This window comes from Trichoplusia ni, chromosome 12 (genome assembly GCF_003590095.1).
Source record: "Trichoplusia ni isolate ovarian cell line Hi5 chromosome 12, tn1, whole genome shotgun sequence".
Classification (NCBI taxonomy): domain Eukaryota; kingdom Metazoa; phylum Arthropoda; class Insecta; order Lepidoptera; family Noctuidae; genus Trichoplusia; species Trichoplusia ni.
The window spans coordinates 12,129,098-12,152,427 of record NC_039489.1 but is presented as its reverse complement, the minus strand read 5'-3'; the positions used below and the strand labels follow the sequence as shown (position 1 = coordinate 12,152,427).

Sequence of the window (23,330 nt, the reverse complement as noted above, 5' to 3'; positions counted from 1 at the left end):
CATTATTCACGAATCTTATCTCGAATCGACAAAACACTTCAAATAACATAATAGAGGCAGCTTTCCCGAAAATAATAATACAATTTCGGTTAATAATTATTAATAATTGTGGTAATTACGATAGTAATTTCGCTGCTGACCGTACCACAGTTTTCGTGGAACAAATTCCATAGCATTTGTTTGATGCGCCATAATAAGGCCCAATTATTAAAAAAAAACTCACATTTGTACTATATTCGTAGTTTTTTGTTTTATGTAGATTTTTGTACGAAACTATTTCGTTATTGGCGTAAATTGGTTTGCTGGATTGTAAAAAATCCAATGGAATGGAATTGAATGTAAAAATATTTTGTTATTTTTAGCTGACTGCATCAGAATACATAACAGGTACATAGAGTGTTATGTTTAAATTTAAAGTTGACTTGTCTAGCCTTATAAAAAGCCTGTTTTGAAAAGAGATAGAGATATATGTTTTGCATAGCGCTATCTCGCTTGCTCATAATGTGGTACTATAAACACTTTAGTGCGAATGAATGAGAATGATTACCACAGAATGAGTGTATTAACTTTGGAAATAAACTTCATTGTTATGCTATTATGATTGTTGTCAACAGTCATATAGCTCACCATTCCACGGGCCTGGGAGACGACGTTTGACCATTTGAGGTCTCCATTCAAGTACTCTTATGCCTTTTTTATCGGGAAGGCTAGGGAATTCTCATAGACACCTACTCCCTCGGGGGAGGAAATGGGTAGTGTCAGTCTCTAACTGACTAAACCTGAACCGCCGTGCTACGTCATCCGCGTTTTTGTGTCGGTGAATGGCAATGCGTTGCAATCTTTTATAGACGAAGTACTGTTATGCCTTCTCCAATGTTCAACAGACATGGCCAGAAACAAATTCAGAATTAATCTTTCATTACCAGACAGCTGAGGAATAATTAGGTAATCACGTAGGTATCATTGAACAAAATGCGAAAAAAAACACATTTAACGCATATCTCCTTGACTCTCTTAATTATCCGAATGAATTACTGACAATTATATTATTATTAGACCACACAGGGTTGCTATATTTAAAAAATAATTTTTAATCCAAGTGATTACCGACAGATGCGGCGTTCCAAGTTTTAAATGTTAAATAAAACTGCTTTTTTAAACTGCTACTAATTTTTGTAGCTTGTTTTAATTAAAATATCATTTTCGTTTGACTTGAAATGATAATTTAAGTTTCATTAGTTGGTATTATAATGATTGTTTGAGATATTTTTTTGTCCGGATATAGTTATATTTGCATGGTAAGGATAAAAATGTAGTTTATTTGTATCTTGCTTTTGTGTTTAGCACATATTTTAATCTAAATCCAATTAGCAGTATTATTTTAACTTCTATTATCAGCTCGTCTAGTAAAGCTGTCATGCCATCTCAGCAAGTTGTATTTCGCTTTTCGATTGCTCTGAATCACAAAATTATATGCAAGATTTTGCATTTATTATTTATTTTAGGACATATTTCCGTTCGTTGTTTTACTACTAATTATTGGATGCTGCAGTCGTTTTTACAGTTCCTATTTAACTGACCTAACCCCCCTAGATGACAATTGATATGTTCAAGCGAAAAATCTTCTTACTCTTAAAGTAACTGTAAAGAACTACTGATTTTAATCAAATTAGCACACCCTATTGTATTAGTTTTTCTAACTTTAAGGATACTTGATTTTCTTAAATTTTGTATTAAATGACGAATTAGGCGGTACGATTCTCCGGTTAAAAATGTACTGCCCAATGTTAAACTAAAAACGCTTTGCGATTTACACAAATGTGAGGTGAACTTATAAAACTGCAGTGTTTATTCACCGAACAAAGTAAAAAAAAACAAAGCTACAAAAATACTTATCAGATCCACAAGAATTTTGCAGTTGAAATTTGTTTTATATTCTATTTACAAAGCAAACCTATTTACAAGTAATGCCTAGTATTAACAAATGACTGTCTATTCGTAGAATACTTATAACTATTAAAAGTATTATAAATAAACTATTTGGCCTTCCTTACAGGGTATATGTAGGATATTTTGTATAAAACAATAATACCTACAATCTATTGATATTGCGTTCTTTTTAGGGTTCTCTAGCCAAAGGTGAAAACGGCACCAAATTACTAAAGCTATACTGTATGCAAGTCTATAACCAGGCTGAACTTTAAAAGGCACCCAGTTAATTTTGGCTGTATGTAACAAATAAGAAAAATCGAGGTGAAGCAACGATCGCTACGGTCAGAAATGTAATGGGTGACATTTCCCCCAAAAAAATATTATATAGAGTCAATTTAATTTTGTACGGAACCTTTACAGTAGTAACTCCGGCTCGCACTTGACCGGTTTTTATGTCTCAATACGGTGAAGCGGTCAAGCCTCATTAAATTTCATAGCATCTAAACCAGTATACTAAGACCTGCACAAGCAAACAAGTCTTTAGTTATCAGATATCTTTGAAGACTAGACGATAGTTGCTATTTTAAAACTACTGTTATAGTCAGTTATTATGTCTTCTTATGGTATCGAAGTTAATTGATACGGGCAGATATTGTATGGAGAAGAGCAAAATTGTGTGTGTTTAAAGGAATATGAACAGACTTAATAGAGTTGTTATAGAGAAATTTATATTGTGCCAGACAGTAGGGTGCATAGACATCTTGCAAATTGCTTTGTTTATTGACGAACAGTATTTCTTAATACAAATACCCAGCAAAAACTGGAAATTCCGATCTTAATCTTGCCTTGTAATCAACAGCGAATATTTTTGCAGTTAGGTCTTAAGTTCACCTTTCCTTCTGACCTACTAGACACTGTTTCTTCACATATCTATCACAGATGCAATCTCCGATAACCAGACTCCCAACAATAGGAACCGCCAAAAAACGCCTAAATAACCGGAAATAACCAGTTTAGTAGCAGCCGGGATGCGACTAAACGACTAAAAAAACTATAACCATTACGTGAACCATTGCAGCTACGTGGGAGACGCAATTATTTTCCAATTTTAATCAAAAATATCATTTTCTCAGCCTTTCACTTCCACTTAAGTATTTAAATGTCAATCTTTTGCTCTCAGTAAGAACTGCGCCTTAAGTACTCGAAAATCTTCAATCAATTTACAACTTTATCCCACAAAGATACGATTGAAAATGGAATTTCACATTTCGAATGATCTAAAACAATTTGGTTTCGAATGATTAATGTGAGTAACACTAGGTATTGTGTTGAAATTTTTACTGAAGTATTCTTTGTTATCGTAATGTGGACTTAGTTTTGAGTGGGTTAGAATACTAATTACTTTGGTGCGATATTGGCTTAGTTAGAAAGTAAAAGGAAGATATTATGAAAATAACATTAGATTGTTATAATGACAATACATTATTTAGTGTGAAACAAAAACTGATGTACTGTATCCAAGTATAAAATAATCTATCATTGTCACTCAAAGCTAAGAATTATACGTTGCCAAATAAAATTGATTACACAGTGTTTTTATATTATTGTTATTTTGAGAACTGCTTTTATCAATCGGAGTGATTTCATTAAATCTGTAAGTATTATACAGCAAAGTAAAATATATTTCTGTAATGCTCTAGGTAAAGGGAGTGGTGCCTTGTTCCAGCAGTTTGAGTCCTGCCCGAGGTTTTTATTTTTCTTTTGTATTATTTGTAGTTAATTTATTGCAAACATACAACATCAAATATTGTTTATTGAACGTTCATTCCATCAACATATTTTTTCTTTCTTAAACAATGTCCGAAAAACTAATTTTATTTTATTATCTCCATATTTTTCAGAGAGAAAATTTTTCTTCCACACTTACATAATAAATTCATAACAAATAGAAAACATCCATTTGAAGTCCATAGCCATACCAATGATCACAGCACAGCTATGAGCATAGGCATATAAGCATAGCTCATTATATCCCTACATGGCAAACATTAGCATAATACATAACTAGCTATGTACCGTGAACTACCGAGAACGTCAAACTCTTTTTTAAAACAAGTTTCTAGCATTACTTTATCTCTGGTAATTTTCTTTGAAAAATCGATTATATTTTGTTTTTAAGTTTAGTATTCTACTAACATCATAAACGCGAAAGTTTGTCTTGATATTTGTTACTCTTTCACTCTCAAACCACTGAACGGATTTGGATGAAACTTGGTAAATACATAGATAGATATTAGTACATAGTGAATCGTAGTGGACAATACAAAATGAGTGAATAACAAATCTTGTGCAGTGTTAATTTCGTTTATGAATGTTTGTTCTATTCCGTCTACTTTGCTGTAAATATATTTGGATGTTAATTAACAGGCTTGAGTATTTTTGACCCAAAAACACACATCGTGCAACTAAACTAGCAGTGCTTCAGCCATCACACAGCGGCAAACTGCACTCTTTACATTTGACAACACTCTTGTATAAGGAATACGAAATATAAGTATAAATACTTATCATCCTTTTGTTAAGATTTATACTTCTTAAATAAGTTCTGAATTTCTCGGAATTTAAAGTAGAAATAAAACAACAACATTCCTAATTACTGTTAAAAAAATATATCTCAAAATATAACCATCCCTTAAAAACTCCCAGAAATTCATCATCTTAAAAAAATAAATAACCAAAAGCTAAACTTTTTTATATTTTTTGTCATCCTTTGTTAAGATTCACTTAATTGGAATTAAAAGTAAAAATAAAACGAAAACAATCTAGAAATATAACCATCCCTTAAAATCCCCCCGAAATGCCTCATCTCAAACACATTTAAAAACAAAAATCTAAACTTTTTTCATGTTTTTTGAAACATGCACAATGTTTACTACCGGCCAGCGCAGTATAACGGGGCCGAACGACCGTAACACGTCTGGCGAGCATTGCAGAAAATTAATTCATTTATACAAGTATTGATACAACTGTTTCAAGTGATACGCGTGCCTATGCAGAGGCCTTTATTGTAAAATTATTGGGATGTTTGTTTGAGAAAACTATATAAAGTTTCGATTGATTTTAATGGTCGAGTGCGGAATAGGCAACCTCTTTTAATGGATTGTTAGGTAGCTACCGTGGTTCTTTTCTACAAAGGATCAAGGATGAAATCTGGGTGGGTTTTATTGGTATAAGTCTGACACTTCTGTCCGATTAACCCAAAGCGATTTCCCGGTCGGAAAAATATATAAAGCGTCGTCCAGGTTTTGGGTAGGTAAGTATTGTTAATATACAGTTTTATAACAGTTAATATTATTTTTCGAAAATCTAAGGTGGGCAAAGACCTCCCCTAAACCCTTTTATAATTCCGCTAGTTTGAAGATGGGCGGAACAAAATAAAATTTGAAAGATAGAAGTTAGTGTGAATAGGTAAATAAAGTTCAAAAATGTCTGTAACTCAAAAAACGATGGATGGAATACCTACCTGTAATACATATTTCCCACTTGTCTGGCTACAAACTAGACTTTTTTTAATCGTCAAAGAATCATATTATATAGCCAGCTCCCCGTTTCGTCCACCCTTCAACAAGTGACTTCTCAAGTGCTCTGGCTTTGAAGAACAAACAGCGCAACAAACTCCACAGCATAGCACGCTGTCAGTTTTTTACAATAGTGTAGAAAATAGGAGCATGCATATGAATTCATTATTAAGGAAACGCTGCAAAATGAGACAGTGTTTAAAGATGTCGGGTATGACTAACATTAAAGTAATGTATCTATTGTATTCTAAAAAAAACATGACATATAAAATATACAATATTAGTTTATAATAAAACGAGCTCATATATTGATAACCGAGCATCAAACAACGCACGCAATGACGACATGTGAACCACAACCAACAAAATGAATCTCACAATTTCAATGCATACTTTAAAATAACATATTGACTGTGAAACAGACAATTTTCACACCATTCCACTGTAATACTGTCAACATTTTAACTCAAATAATATGCTTTTAAATCTAATGGTTTCTATACTAAACAGCACGTTTTTCAAACCAATAAAATAGCGGGCTAAAATGTATAGCTCTTTAAGTAGGTATGGGTCTATGAAATGCGCTGTACACGTTGTGTGTAAATAAAAACATTTTATATGGCCGTGTGATCGAAGCACAATGGTTGTTAATAATCTTTATTAGTCGTTATAGAATCATCTGAAGTTTAGAATAAGATTTTTAGGGTTCATCAAGAATAGTCCGAGAACCTTTTCTGAGTATACAAAATTGTTAAAGATATATGTAATTTAGAAATGGATCGTAGTGCTATTCTCTTGAAGGCACCAAAAATCAATATTTTATCCCTATTATCTTTTTATATGGCTTGCCCATCTGGACCTTGTCCTAAGAGGAATCCGCAGTCCAAGTCTTGATCACTATTTCGTGGGGAATCCAGGAATCTTGGCGATAGTTTCAATAATAATTGAGATTCTTTAGTAAATCTTCATCGTCAACCCTGTGTCGACGACCTCCGTGGTCGAGTGGCGTACGCACCGGTTTCAAGGTGTCGCTAACTCTGAGGTCCCGGGTTCGATCCCCGGTCGGGTCAATGTAAAAATTCACATTTTCTACATTGTCTCGGGTCTGGGTGTTTGTGGTACCTTCGTTGTATCTGAATTCCATAACACAAGTGCTTCAGCAACTTACTTTGGGTTCAGAACAAGGTATGTGATGTTGTCCACATTTATTTATTATTATTATTTATTTATGTGCTCTGCCTAGTTATTTCAATTTTATTTTTACATGATCCAAACTCTCAGTAGTATCTTAAAATAAACGGGGGTAAGTCCATCATACCGCAAATTCCATGAGCAACTTAAAAAAAGGTCTAGGTTATTTCGAGCCTGTTGCCTACAAAAACTTTTTACTTAATTAACCCATATATAAACCACGGTAATAATTATAAACTAACTAGACTTATAGCATTACCTGCAGAAACCCAAGTGTCAATAAATTGCGATCAACACTTTCCTTTACTCAAGGTGATTTCCTGCTCTCCTAAAAAACCTGCTTCAACAAACATGAATTGTAAAAGTCTTTTAAAAATCATTTAATTGAATAAACGGAATCAATTAAGAGTAAAATGAATTAATCATTTGATTACCAATCAGTAGAGTAATGAATACTTCGAATACTGTTTTACTATTGTTTATTCATCAAATCGGTGTAAAAATGTAGCGTTGCCAGTGTCTCGGCTCTCGGTATATTAGCTTCTAGTAAATTGACATTATTGCTGTGTTAGTTAAAAAGGAGGTGGTGATCAGAGGTCGGTAGCACCAGCTTGTGAGATTAGCACTTTTCTGTGTTCTATTTAAAAATGTGATTAACTTTCTATGGGCTTGGACGGGTAAGTAATCATCATCATCATCATCATCAGCCCATCGCAGTCCACTGCTGGACATAGGCCTCTCCCAGTGCACGCCACTGAGATCGATTTTCGGGTAAGTAATGCAGTAGAAAATTTCAAAAAAAAACTACTTTAAGATTTATTATTACCAGAAATAATTTGGATGGGGAGAATCTCAATATTATGTATTATTCTAGCTTAACTTTTTTAATGTCTTACACGGTTTACACGGTTATTTTCACCTCATCAAAAGCAGAAACAAGGAAAAATACATTCTTGAAGTACGTTTGTCTCTGAAGACTGTTACAATGTGCTTAATTATCATTACCCATATCTTTCCACCACGGAACCTCACGGCAAAATTGCCATATTTTTTTTCTAATTCACGCTTCTATTACCATACATCGATAGTTTTCCATTGTCTTGAGTAATAAATGTCTAAGTAAAATTACGCGTGAAGCTATTAAATAGTTAATAGGCGTATGTGACCGTTACATGAGCGTTAAATCGCTGCGATTTTACGCGGATTCGTATGCGAAAGTTTAACGTTTAATTAGACTTTTTGGTGTCTGTTTTAGGTATGATTTTTGGTGAGAATTTCTGGGATTATGATGGAGTACTTTGAATTGATGAAATTAACATCGGACGAGGCTATGGACTGATCAGATGGTTTTCTGACATTCGTTTTTGACTTGTTATATAACTTGTACAATATATTTGAGTGATTCGATCAGCTTAGCGCTGGTAAAATTATATTTAGTTGTGGGCTGGGTACATGATGAATTAATTATCGGTTGCAGATGGCATGGATAGCATCATCGTCCCTAATGTTTATCCAGATAATGTGAAACGAAAAAAATAGTATCTAATAAATGCTTAGAGAACATGTTAACTTACAAATTAGATCTTGCCACATCACATCACATCAGAGAAAAACAACGATTTCCCCTTTCAACCAACCTGTCCACTTTGACATAAAAATAAACAGTCCCTCCCATAATATATCAATAAGTCATACACAATTACACAAGTCCAAACTCATCAACATCACTTCAGACTACAAAAACGGTATTACGTCGTCAAGGGGTAAAAATTAAGCCCAAGATAGTCCATAGTTTGTCAAGTACAATTTTGATTAGACGGTAACAAATGCCAGTCATCCATTGCAGGCAATTTTCATAGCTTGACACTGTATCGCTTAATAATAGCGGAGTAACATTTAACGCGCAGACAATTATTGTGGTTAGTGTGAAGGTAGGTTTAGGTAGCGGTTCGGGGTTAGAGTTTAGCGGGATGGAAGGGAAATTCTGAGTTTTGGTTTACAGTGATTACGAACGCTAAAGATTATAGCAAGTGATTAATTGAAAATCAAATGTATTATTTTAGGGATAGAATTGAATTCCTGCTTTGGTTGAAAACCCTTGACATGGGAAAAGGCTGAGTATGAATGGAGTAATCTGTGTCTCAGCAATCGTGTTTTCTGATTTTTCAAGGCAAAGTGACGTGTATCAGACATACGCGGTAACACAAACATTTAGGTTGCCTGCACAAGACATAGACTAAGAGTGCGTGATTTTTGGATCACACAAGTGATGGTTGTAAGCAGAGGATCGAAAACGCGACCCTTCGCGCACTGCGGGTTTGGCAAGATGACCACTCTAGTCGAAGTCGACTAATACACGAACAGTACAGCAAAATACCCAGCATTTCCATACACACATGAAATCGCTTTCGCCACACCATCAAGTCCACAGCCTAACCTCAAAAAAGTCTAAACTCCACGCCACGCGTAGCAAGTATAATCGCATGTGAGAGTCACCAGTTTTTATTGTAATTACGACAGGTGACAACCCTGTGAGCTGATACCATTCCACCATTGTTGCATGATGTTTCCTTTAGAAGCAGCCGCGCTTGGAACATACGGAACTGTATTGCGAACGGGCCTGTCAAAGTCAGAACTGATTGAAATGTTGAGTACAAGGCTGGGTACAATGTCTTACGTTTTTTGACCGTGTAGTGAGTTTGCTTATCTGGGTATGGGTATTCGGACTCAACCGGAGTTCTCAATGATGTTTGTTGTTGTAATTTGTTGTAATGTTTTCTAAAAACTTTTTGGTTACTTGTAATCGAAAAAAACAAGTCATTTTCGTAATTATCATTGTATAACTTTATCTTTAGTAGGTATCTAAAATCTGAAATACTCGGAATTATTCGAAATCATTTTATGACTAAGTATGATAAAAATTCTATGCCAAGGAATGAAATTAACTATGGAATTATTCATACCTTACATTAGACGCTACGTAAACACACACAATAAGATCCCGTATATTCCAACTAAGAATTGCTGATATTTTTATTGGATCGGCGAGCTATGAGTGCCATAATTAACACGGATGAACAACTTTTTGTGGTACGTAGGAAATAACAGTTTACTTACACATGTGTTTGAGATATAGACTGAAATGTATGGCTGTGTGTCTCCGGATTTACACACAAATGGGAATAAGACTGATTGATTCGTTTTACCTGGAATCTAGGTTGTTATGACGAGGAAATATGAATCGATATATCATAGGGAAACTGTTGGTTGTCAAGAACGAAAGAACACTGAACTTCAGCTTGGTGTACTGATTCTCTATACTATTGTTTCGGTATCAATTGCATCTTTTTAGGGTTTCTTACCCAATTGGTGAAGTCTATTACTTTGATACCGCTGCTTTTCTATCCTTTTGCTACTAGTCTGGATCTGATATCTATAAGTGGTGTGATGCATGGTGGTCATAGGACCATTCTAGATATATTTATACAGTTTATTTAATATGGATATTGCAGTTTTTCTAAATACTGTTTATCACTCGACAGTTTTAATTTAGTCAGATATTTTTTTATTTAACCTTTTGTCACTCTCCTTAAAGGTTTCTTACCTCCCAATCCAGTATTATAATTTCTTCAAATCATATTCAAGTTCATTCCTAATTTAAATAAACACTCTGATACAAACGCAAGTGAAACTTGCTCAGAAACAGGCCACAAGCTGCCGAGAGACCTTTACCCGAAGAAATGCAAACTTTTTTGACTCCCCACGTTTCGTGCATGCATAAAGATATGAAAATAATTCCATATAAAATAATGGAACAATAATAACACATGTCAACACCATATTTGACATGAACAGAGTAAATTAATACTCAGTGAGACAAAGGACTGATAAAAAGATGAGTGTTACACATCTCGTTATGAGGGTGATACGTTTTTTTCGCCCTCTTCAAGTAACAAGTTATGAAAATAAGCAAATGGTCCGTGAACCCAATTAGGAGGATTCAGATACTAATTTGCTCATACCATAGTGATTAAGATCGCCCATTTAAGGTTAGAAATGTTTGTCATTTGACGAAGAAATAGCTTATTATTGTTACACAATTGTCACGCCGTTGCTAAGGTGTTGATACGCCATTTAATTTACTATTAAAGTATAATTTATGGTATTTTAATTGGTGATTTAGGGATCCCGCGGTGAAAAGACTGCGGAAAAAAGTATTATAACGTTTATAAATGATGAATTGTCAGAACTTATTATACTTAGCACTTTAAGTTTTTGAAATGCACAGAGGATTCTCTAGAAATTTTGATATTCCCTTTTTAATTATAGCTGGTATGAAGTAAAAATTCAGTCGTCATAGGGGGTAAATATCAAGCGCATGTTGCGTATAATAATATTAAAAAGACGCCGTTAATTTTATTCGAAGAATGATGAAAATAATTTTTATACAGTGTTCAATAGAAATGCGCTTTTTTAGTTTAAGCAAATATTTCACTTTGACGGTTGTACCAAATAGCGTGGGCTTGAAATAAAATGAAAATCTTCTTCTGCAAATAAGTTTGACGTCATCACTTTTACATGATTTTTTTAAGCTAGCTGGAATGTGTAATCTGTAGCAAACATTTGTCATAATGGGAAAGAGACGCCGCTCTATACAGCAAAGCATGCTGTCTCGCTTTATAGCCTTAATACTTTTAGTTTTAGATGTAGTTGTAAGTCTTAGAACGTTAGATTCAAAAAATCATTTGTTTTAAGAACAAAAACGTGTGGCAAATGGAACCCTTATCAAGAGTGCACTAGGTAAGGGCTTTTTGCATATATTTATTTCGTAACGAGTAACTCCAAGTAATTTGAATACTAGTACAGATACAATTAGTATTACTATTTTAGGTTCGAACAACTGTTCCTAGACTGGTGTGAAATTAAAATTCTTATCATAACGGCATCGGTTTGCGTCGGTCACCTTTGATCTAATTAGGACAATCGACATTGCGGTCACGTGCGCACGCGCAGACTTGCAAAAACGGTGCTGCGTTTGTGTTTGCGAGTTTGCTTGATAGCAATTTGTTGGTTAGGTTAATGGTTATTGTGCTTTGTTTGAATTGGCTAGTTTAGTATACTGTGGTAGGTACGAATATATTGGAGGGTTTATGTACTATTGAGTTTGTTGAACCCTGTCTTCAGCAACAGCATTCAAAAGAAGGAGCCATTGTTACTGCTGTCCATTTGCTTGTTTTTTTTTTATTATTGAAATAGTGCCTTGTTTTAATTTTGATTTTAATCTATGATAGATAAGATAATAGCTATGATAAATCACTTTCACAAAGAGTAGAAAAAAAAGTAGTTTTTAGACTAATTTTTAGTTACAGAATTTTCACTCCCGTTAAATTCACTGATCCGGGCTGCTTTAACAAAAATAGTTATTTTAAAAGTCTAGGAATCTAGTGGTCCCCATTTATTTCATAAGGATATAGTAAAAATACATTTTATACCCAAGTTTTTAAAATGATAAAATACATCACGGTCATTTTCTACTTTACTCACCCCCTCTTTCCAAGCACAACTTTTTCCAGTCACTTGCTTAACAACTGGCACGTTCAAACGCTCCTCCACAATACATCTGCTTCAAATTAAACGAACCTTGTTACCGGACATTTAAAAATCTTAAATACTGCTGCGATACGTTAAAAATGTAAACTTACCATGTTTAATTACACGTGATAATCGCGAACGTATTATAAGGTTGCATGTTTAAATTTAATGTATTTTTGTATGCAGGTTGTATGAGGCTTAATCAGAATTAAAAAAGTAATTTAAATACAGAATAATAAATTACGGATCAGAGATAATCATAATTGTGGAGGAGAATAATGAAGTTTTTGTTGAAGATTTTTGCTGATACAATGTAAAATTTTCTAATTTCCTATTGCATTATTTTTACATGCTGGTGTATGTAGAAGATATAGTAAAGGGGTCTAAATGGGTGTAAACGGTTCAGAAGGAAGTAGTTTCATTGACTATTGATATTTTTTATGTTGCTAATCAATTCAAAATCAGTTCATCTAGTACAAAGTAGAGAGAATTGAGAATCCCTTTAAAGTCGGTTGAAGAGAACTTTTCTTGAAAATAACACTTTTTGCTAAAATATCCTTTATCTAGGTTTTATGATAAAGGTAAGCCTTTGCAAAGTAGTGGAACAACAATGACTAAAATATAAAAATATAATATTTTATATGGTAACATAAAAATAGCAACCTCGTATAATATTAACATCCCCTTTCGACACTGGGTGGTCAACTTAAAGGTGAAAAATATTGAAGTAGCATTTCAAATTCTAGTCATAGCGAAGTGTAAGGGGAAATTACAAGGTCTATTTTATTGCTTGGTCTTTTAATGTCAGTGCAGTATATTTAATATCGTTTGATCATACATGTTATCTGGTAAAATTATTACTTTATGTATTATGTTATGAAGACATTCAATTTTATTCTGAAATTAATAGTTTTAGAACAATGAAGGATACAATTTTTGCGAGTTTGCTCATTGCATTTTGTTGGGGGCTTTTTGAATGAGAAAACCGAATTTTAAGTACTTAATTATGAAATAAGTTTTATTGATAGAGTAGGAAAGTAAATTTCGGAAAATTTTGGTATAAGTTATTTTTTTTTTTGGAAAAACTAGTTACAATGATAAATGTCACTTTTATGACCGATAACCGGTTCATATCTATTCCAGTGAAGCTATAAAAGCCTGCACATTGGTTGTCAGCATAGATCTAAAAAAAAATACTATTCGAAATTATTTCAAATAGACAACGAAACAAATCAACCTAACATTATGAGGTTTTATACCAAAATTATACCGTCTCATAATTTAAGATAATATTTATTGTTCAGTAACCAAAAATCAAAAACCATGTTGCTAAGACACAGCTGTCTGTGCGTACATATGTCACCATGCTGGGTCTTACGAACCGCTATAGCTAAATAGATGAAGTTTTCACAGATGATGTATTTTTTTACCAAGAAATACAAATTTATAAATTAAGCAATGGTATTTGTGGGTACCAAACCTCAAATTTATTTGTTATTCAACGGATTTGTTTTTCTAAACCTTTTTTGTACTTAATTCTCAGTGTCAAGATCCCGACACGTTCTTGACCATTTATTACAATGACAAACAAACATAAGGCGGTTTCTGATAAACAACAAGTCAAGACATCGTCTCTACATTAAAAAGGGTGATACTACAAGTGTCAATTAAGGCCTATCTACATCACTAACACTTGATCATCGATAAACACAATCAATAAGCACGCGACATCAATGGCTAAGTAGCAAAGTGGACAAGTGGCGAAAATGCGATGTTGCGAAGTTGCGAAATTGCGAAGTCGCGAAATTATAGGCGTACTTCGCCCGAGGCGATGTTCCTTCGATATCGCCAGATAATCAAAGGGTTCTCCTCATTTAAAGGCGATTCCCCATAAATTATCATTCTTTATAGATTGTTACTTTCTTGTGAAGCTTGGTAACACTTGGCTTTGTCTATGATTTGTAGAGCGGCTGTTTATTTTGATAATTCTTGTCTATCGTTTTTTAATACATAGTTCATAGTAAGTCATGGTGATAACATTAAAAACTGCTTTATATTATTAGTTTTAACGTACTTGGGATTAATTATTTTAAGCATAATATTTGAAAATTTAGCCACAGTTTGCATAAGTACGGTGTAGAATACCTATTTAATTTTAATCAGCACTTTATAATACCGTTAGAACATTCAAAGATTACTGTATTTTACTTATGGCTAATCATATTGTCTACACCTCGTAAAAAAAAATAAAGCATTTCACCACCTGTATCCAGTGTGAGTTAACTTGCATTATCTTACAGTAAAGTTGTACTTTGACAATTGATTTAGCCATATGTACTACTTCTGTGGCCCTACTAAACTTTCTGATCTCAGCATAATTGGTAGTCTTACAAAATTTCTTCAATCAACATGAAGATTATAGAACACTAGCTTTTCGCCCGCAGTGTCGCCCGCGTCGAGGTCGGTTATATCGCGTTTCCAAGAGAACTCTTCAAAAATCCGGGATAAAAACTATCCTATGTTCTTTCTCAAGGTCAACTCTATCTCTGTATCAAATTTCATTAAAATCAGTTTAGTGGTTTAGACGTGAAAGCGTAACAGACAGACAGACAGACAGAGTTACTTTCGCATTTATAATATTAGTAGGGATTGTAGTTAGTAACAGAAAAAAAGATCAATACAAACTTACATACAGATTATCTAAATAAAAATACTTACTCCACCTTATTAGTCAGAACTTTTTACAAAAACCATACAAGGAAAAAGAAATTTAAATTTGTAGGAAATTCTAGAATCTTTTTGCGATACCGTACTCTTATAAATTAAACATAGAATTTCTATCGCTTATCATTTTTTACTGGCGTTTGTTTAATAATTATGAGTGATAAGAAAAACGTTTCGATATTGTCAGTTTATTCAACTGACGAACTGATGCAAGTTTATTAGTAAACGTGTGTTTAGAACTGTTTATTTATGTTTTCACTTTGAATCTAGGAATAGATGTGAGTAAATTACAATGAGTAAAAGAGTACTTATGGAGTTTCTTAAGAATGATACGTTGGAACCGCGCAACTAGAGTCATTCTTGTAACGGCCCACTTGAAATAAAAACTTTTGATGTTGATTTTGACAATGCATTGCCATACACCGACACCAAAACGCGGATGACGTATCACGGCGGTTCAGGTTTAGTCAGTAAGAGTCTGACACTACGCGCTTCCTCTCCTTAGCATTACCGCTTACAAAAATAAAGTCCCAAATCTAGAATAAATTATTGTTACTTGTAAAGTGCTTGGTTTTAGTTAGTTTTGTTGAGTTTGAAGGCCAAGTTATCTTCAATGAAACTGGTTGGGAAATAGAATCTGCCCGGCATAGTGCTCAAAAGCTGTTGAAATTTTTGGCTCATGTATTTGCTATTGATACCTACTAATGATAGATGCGTAACATGAGCTTGTCATGATACTGTCGTTCCTTCCTTCAGAATAGTAATTCGAAATAAAATACGAACTCTATAAAACAAAAAACTACAAAAACATATAAAGCATAATTTCCCCACGTCATACAGGACGCATAGATATCTTTCTAGTACTAAAAAACATTAAAACTATACAAAAAAAGCTACCTAAACATTCCGTACAATCGTAAATTCAAATAAAACCGTCGAATTTATAAAAAAAGAAGGGAAATATACAAAATTGCGCGCGCGTCGGCGACGTGCAGAACCACCTGCGCGCGCAGATGGCTCGCTGTCAGTCTGTTAAATAATAAGTTTGCCATTTGAACCCTAACTGCGGTAAATTAGTTAGCGATTTTTAGTTTTCCAAACGAAAATGATGTTGTATTAATCATGTGTGATGGCATTTAATTTCGTTGAGATATCTTTAACTACCTATCATGTAGTTAAAAAATGAGGTCGCATTGCATAGGTGAAGTTACAAACAAGTGACAATCTTGTTTTAGAAGTTAAAGTTTTGTGATAATTGTAGAGTGTAGTTACAACGTATACACGGATTAGAGATCCCTTATACAATATTTTGATGAGACCGTAATTATGAACCGGCGCGGCGCGCGGCGGCGGAGTCGTACAGAGCATGCGCAAGCAACCCCAGAACTCCATTAGCGGGGACCCGGTTGGGTTTAGTCTGTGACAATGCTTTACTTATACAAAGCAAAAATATATATGGCTAGGAATAGGTAACATTAACCAAACTCCTTTTCAAGCACCAAATGAAATATTTTTCACCACTTTATTATACATTTTGAAGTAAACCTTATTGTAAAACATATTCCTTTGTACCTTTTATATGCCCAAATCAACGTTATCCAATCATTACATATGTGACAAAATGACTCATAGACACACCAAAAATCAAAGTCTTTTCACATACAATCAAAAAACAACAAAAAAAATCAATTTCAATCAAAACTTGCACCAACGTTAAGAAAATCCCACGTTTTAAGTTTAAGAACCAGAAAAACCTCAACAGCCTTACTAACACTGTATGTGACGAGTCCGTGACGTAATAATTACGTCATTATCTTCGTTCAAACCATAGTTTATTACACTATATTGTTAAAGCTATGTGTGTAATTTATTCACGATCGCATAGAATAATTGTTGCTTTTCATTAATGGGTCTGCTAGGAAGACACTTTTGACAAGTTTAATTAAGAGTTTTCATTTTAATTATGTTATTATTCTGGATAGATTGTTTAGTGTTGAGTGGAATTGGTATGCTTAAGAAATTAAATGCATAAAATATTCCTGTTTTGTTTTTATTCAAATAGATTTGGCGCAAATGTTTCGCTATTATGTGGAGACTGTCTTTTTATTACCATAAGGTAAGTTAAAATGGAGAGTCGTTTTATGTAAAACTAAAATACTTCTGAATTAAGTTTCAAAATAAAATTGTTAAACTGGCTTCAATAAAAAAAACTTAAAAAAAAGATGAGTTAGGCTTAATTTGAGTATACCCAAGTGCAAACATACAACTGAATTAATAATTAAGGATAAAAAGTGTCATTTTGTCTATGTCCTTGAGATAGACAAAATGGATGCGCTAGAGTTGCACGCAGGTGGTTTTAACTGTTAAGTTTTTTCCACAAAGATGACAAATAAACATTATTATGTCCTATTTTTTTAATGTTCAGTTAAAAAACAAATATAGCCCAGAAATTAGTTACAAGTATCATTCTCCCTGATTTCTTACACATTAGAATACAAACAATTATTAAACTTTCTTGAAAACTAGGTATATTATTAAACCTAAAATATATCTAGCTATTACTAATAACGATATTAGCCTATTTAAGGTCATTATCACTCAGTTAGACTTGATCACGTAGGCGTGCCGTAGGTATTTAAAACACCCTAGAATAGGCGAGGGTGATGACGTCATACCCCCTCGGTTTCGCCTCTGTTTATACCAATTCTTAGTCATTAAGAAAAAACGGAAAATTTTGTGACTCCTTGTCCTACAATTTATTTCTTTCGTTAGGAAAAAGCAACTCTCTTACTCAGGAATTGAACGAAGGGGGTTTCACAAAAAATCAAGCCACATGCATAAATATGCCCAGAGTTAGAGCAAATGCATAACCACGACACATCGCGAACATTGGGTTTGGAGTGGTGACCAATACAACTCGGCTAGTCTCGCGGGACACCAGCAAGTTGCACGGGACATGTTATAATGTACAAGTGCGTGCGCTAACATAGATGCACTCTCTTTCCCCTAACTCTCATAGCCAAATGGGATTGCAATCGGACACAACCGGAGGGGAGATCAAGCGCAGGACCTATATCTACCGTGCCTTCCGAAACACGGAAGCTGTGACGTTTATTCCTAAAACCTACTCGGAAGGTCGGTATGTGCCTGGGGATCAAACTCGAGACCTTAGACTTGACAGTCCTGCGGTCCTACCACTAAGCCAGCGCCACACATTGTCACAGCTTCGTGATAGCCTTCGTAAAGTCAGCCTTACATTCATTACCTAGTAGCCATGGTTGAAGGCCGTTACTTACCAAGTAAATAGAGGCATTTTCGGGGTGGATAGTAAAAGAGATTTTTATAAAGTTTTGGATGTTTTTCAAAACACAATAGGCATTTATATTTACGCAAACTCAGCCATCCTTTGAAACTTTTTCAAAAACGGCAAATTATAACATTTTGGCCCCGTGACCATGACTACGCGCGGTTCAAAAACTGTGAGACCAAGTTGTCAACCAAACTAAAAATGAAGAAAAGTATCTCATAATACTAAATCTATTTATTCATATAATGTTAATATATGTTTTATCGATTTATTTACACAGTTTAATAATAAGACACGTATATTTCGAAATATAGTATTAGAAACACAGCAAAAAATAGTACAAAATATATGTACTACACTCTTCCCGACGATATTAAACGATTCGAAACGAACGAGCATTATTATCTATAACCAATGATTTATAGTTATTATAATAAAATAGTGTAATAAGGCGCCTTTTGCTCAAAGGAATTAGATCCTTAAGGCGGAATTAAATAATGTTATTATAATTTTGCAGAATTAATCAAAAGCGGCCATATTGCAAATTTGTGACGTCATAATACACCATCAATACCCTGACAACAATGTCTTTGCCTCCAGAATCGCCAGCTAAACAAAAAACAATCACTAATTCGAAATTCAACACATTCGAAATCCGTTATCCGAATGAATCGATACGGTCGTACCGAGTAGAATCGATTCAAGTGTATCGATACACGGCTTTTATTCACCTCATAAATTAATAATCGAATCAACCTAATAGGCCAGTACTGATTTTTGAACGCACCATTCGTAACGCTCTTGGTTTTATGGATGTCGAAATTTTCTAGATGTGATTGAATATTAAGTTTTATTGGCAAGAAATTGGTGCAATGTTTTAATTGTTGTGTTTTAGGTTATTGAGCTGTAACGGTTTTGGAAAATGTGAGGAAAGGGTAATAAACTTTGTGCAGAAAGCGGTCTATTGTATTATTTTATTTTAGTAGACATGCGTGCTACCTGCATATCATTTTTATGGGAATGTTAATTATTCATCTTTCATGTTTTTGATGGAATAATAGTTTTTAACGCTCTGATTTGTATTATTCTGCATGTATGCTGTGCTTTTTTTTTAAGTATACACTATTTTTCTTTTTATTCTGTGTAATTACAGTATAATTATCGGATCATTTTTTTTTTCTAAAATACCTATGAACGATCTGAAAAACAAAGTGTTTAAACTGAGTAGCCATGTCACAACAAAAAACGACAATAAAAATTACCTAAAACATTGTAACAATACATTTTCACTCAAAAACCTTGAAATTCGCATCGAATGTAAATAACCAATTTTTTATTACATTGTTACATTGAAATGAAACTACTTTTACGGATTTTATCGCGGTTTAATTTTAGATTTTTGGTTCCCGACGTTTCGAAACCTTTGCAGGTATCATGGTCACGGGCAGACTGAGATGGCGTTCGTCTTGACAGGAGATGTTGCTCGTTCTACCTTCATATTTTAATTAATTATTTGTGGTCCGACCTACGCAGTATGAGCTCACTGTGTCATCAAGACAAGACATCCGCTGCAAGACATCAAGACACAGTGAGCTCATACTGCGTAGGTCGGACCACAAATAATTAATTAAAATATGAAGGTAGAACGAGCAACATCTCCTGTCAAGACGAACGCCATCTCAGTCTGCCCGTGACCATGATACCTGCAAAGGTTTCGAAACGTCGGGAACCAAAAATCTAAAATTAAACCGCGATAAAATCCGTAAAAGTAGTTTCATTTCAATGTCTAATATTCGCGTAAACCTAAGAAACCACTATACATTGTTACATTCAGGTCACATCAACAATTTATTACGAAATGTCAAAATTTACACACAATACATTACATTGACACTTTCGTTATGAAACTATGTTTCTATAATCGTAATGTTTCTAGTTTTGAGTTTAAATTAATATAAATGGAAAACATAGACTTTTTGCCTGTTTAATATATTGACTTTTAATGATTTTTTTTTTATATTTTTGGTTGATTTCGTCATCAATGTAATTGGTTACTAACTTTTTTTACGTTAGTTTAGCATGCATTTTAGCAGTATATAAAATATAGATGCGCGTACTACATACAACGTTTTTTTTTAATATATTTAGTAAATATTGTATATTTCTTTCTTACACTTTTCACAAATACCTCTACCACTGATTTTATTTGTTTCTTTTAAAGAATACAAAACAGAACTTTTTATATTTACTCAAAGTCACTTTTAGTTAATCAAACTCTTTGGTAGCTCAGCTAGCCGTCACATTTTGACAGGACATCACTACCTATCAATTTTAAACCTTAAAATTACGTTCAAAGAGTATAGATTTGTATAAAATTGTCTAGGGCCTAGACAAAATGCGTTGAGAATTTTGATGTTTCCAAAAATTATTAATTGTTAACAATCGATTTGCTACGATTATTGAACTTTATTTTTTATTTTATATCACATATCCGGCATTTTAGGTGTTAGGTAAGTGTTAAACGGCATTGAAATGTTGTTCCTTATTCAATTTGATTTGTGCTTAATGTTTTGGCTGTATAATGTGTCCTTAATTTTTCAATTTGAGTTCAATGATAAAAAGGAGTTATTATACTATCTTTTTTTTTAAGTTAATTTATACTTAAAGATTTTCGCCAAAAAAGCCTTGAACAAATAAATAATACCCAGCAAATTAAACGCTGACTTACAAGTACATGATTCAATCGTTTCATATATTTGATATAACGTAAAATTATGTAAAATAACTAATACATTGGGTATAATAATTTATTTTCCCGCCTAATTGTGATTTATTTATTACTTGTCACATAAAATATTTGCCGTTATATCGGCTATTAGTCATTCAGTTATATCATAAATATTTAGGTACGAATAACTTATTTAATTTTGAAGAAAATCTCTACTATCAAACTTCTCTAAAATAAATTCGAGTACACTTAAACTTGACTTGGTATTTAAATCGTTAATATAAGAGAAAACATATAAATTATTAGAACTTGTTAAACGAAATGTTTTTAACAACAAAATACAATATAAATGTCGAATTTAGAAAAGTAATTAAAAATATGATTTAACTGACTGATCAAAAAATTACGGCTTGCTTAAAACAATAATAACTGACATTTGAACGTATTCTATAAGATACTGTTTTATTTTCGATCCCATTTTTTTAAGATTTTATTTAGTCCGTGTCTATAATACTTCTAAATCGTTTATGATCTAAGAAATTTTAAAAATCTTTAAATACATTTTAAACCACTCTTAAATTTACGTATCATATATCTACATAAATATGAAAACTGTCTATTAAAGTATCAAATAGAATGCAAGTCCTACAAACGTTAAACAATTGCCCATCCATTTCGAGTTGTCACGCTAAGATGATCGTACATTATCATAGTAAGTAAGTACGTGATGCGTAAATCGTAGTAACACGTGGAATGATTTGCTAAAACCGAAGGAAACAGTTGCATGGCGATCTAAGATACAATGTCTTTATAATAGGCTGTTAAAGATTACTGAACAGAAGTATGAATGTAATTTGTTGTTTTCGTCACTGTGACACGTTACTTTTAAATTCTTTTCGATAGAAACCAAGTGAAAATCAAAATCATAATATCAGAGTCATCATTACAACATTTAGATACTCACATAGTTGTTAAATTCTAATAACACTAGATATGCTCAAAATTTTACACAGATCCGTACAGGGCCGTATTATAAAACGAATAGAATACCTTAAAGAATACCTTTCAAAAATGTATCTATGCGGATTATAATCTAGACACGCGGTAACATGTCGAGCCAAGTTCAAGTTCTCCAACTTTCAAGTTGGCGAGAAGCACCGTGTGTAAATACCACACGAACCATTTATTTAAAAAATGATTGATAAAAATCGATTGTCATAAGTAATGAAACATCGGACTAACCTTTTCCCATTCCTCCGTCTCCTCTTGGTAGCATAAACAGTTCCAAGTTGGCTGGAGTGCGGCTGCGGCGGTGGTCGGAGCAGGCCAGCATCCACGCATCCATCCAGCGCGTAGCTAGCCTGCCCACTCCAGCCCCCGCACAGCTGCAGCTTCTCAGTGGCTATCTTGACGGCTTCCAGCTCCACGCAAGAGATCTCCTCGACGACAGTCGGACGGTCAGCCGAAAACCGACATGTGGTCAGTGATGCATCGGGCCCTGATGACGGAGTCACTTTGGAGCTTTTCCTTTCAAGTTTACTGAAGATTTTATTGAGGGTGTTATCAGTAGCAAAGTCTACTGAAGATTCTTGATCGATAGACAGATGCTCAACGAAGCGACTTATGGTTAATGGTGCATCTGACTCTGACAATCACTTCACAGCTTCGGTTGTCAAGTGCACTTAATTCACGATTTCGTTTCAATTGTCAGTGGTGAAGATAATATTAACGCAAGAGCATTTGAAAGTGTCTTAGTCGATAAATTAATCTAGATTTTCAGTTTGATGTAAAATATATTCGTTTTTGCCAATGATATATTAAACGGTCATCAATTTTGCAATTTATCGTCAGTTAAAACATATTCTTCTATAAGTGTGTACTCCATATTACAAATAATTGCAGGCACTTAAAATCTTGATTGTATTGGAAACTCGTGAACAAAGACCTCGAATTAGATGTTCCTTGCAAAAATTAATAGTTTGATAGCAATTAATTCATCCGGTTGTAAAGGTCGCTCGTAAATTACAATTGTTCCTTTGTTTGTAGGTATTGTTACGTATTTGAGATCTTCGATATCACTTCGATCTTTTAGGACATCAAATTAATCAAATTTAGATTTTCTACTAATTGCTTAATCTAATCTGTATCTTCTAATGAGCCTATTATTTACACTAAAATAAGATCTTAAATTCGATCTAGCCTGAGCTTTATTTACACTCTTTAACACTAAGATATCTTTGTTTAAATATTGCACAAATAAAGCCTAAAACGGCTGTCA

The 23,330-nt window shown here is 33.6% G+C and overlaps 1 protein-coding gene across 1 annotated transcript in view; it reads right to left on the bottom strand.

Moving 5' to 3' along the window:
- LOC113499241 (aryl hydrocarbon receptor) overlaps positions 1 to 22,687 on the bottom strand; it is a 113,135-nt gene extending 90,448 nt beyond the window's left edge. The window contains exon 1 of the mRNA XM_026879638.1: positions 22,295 to 22,687. The gene's annotated coding sequence lies outside the window, so the exon portion shown is untranslated. The remainder of the gene's footprint in view (positions 1 to 22,294) is intronic.
- Positions 22,688 to 23,330: the final 643 nt, after the last annotated feature.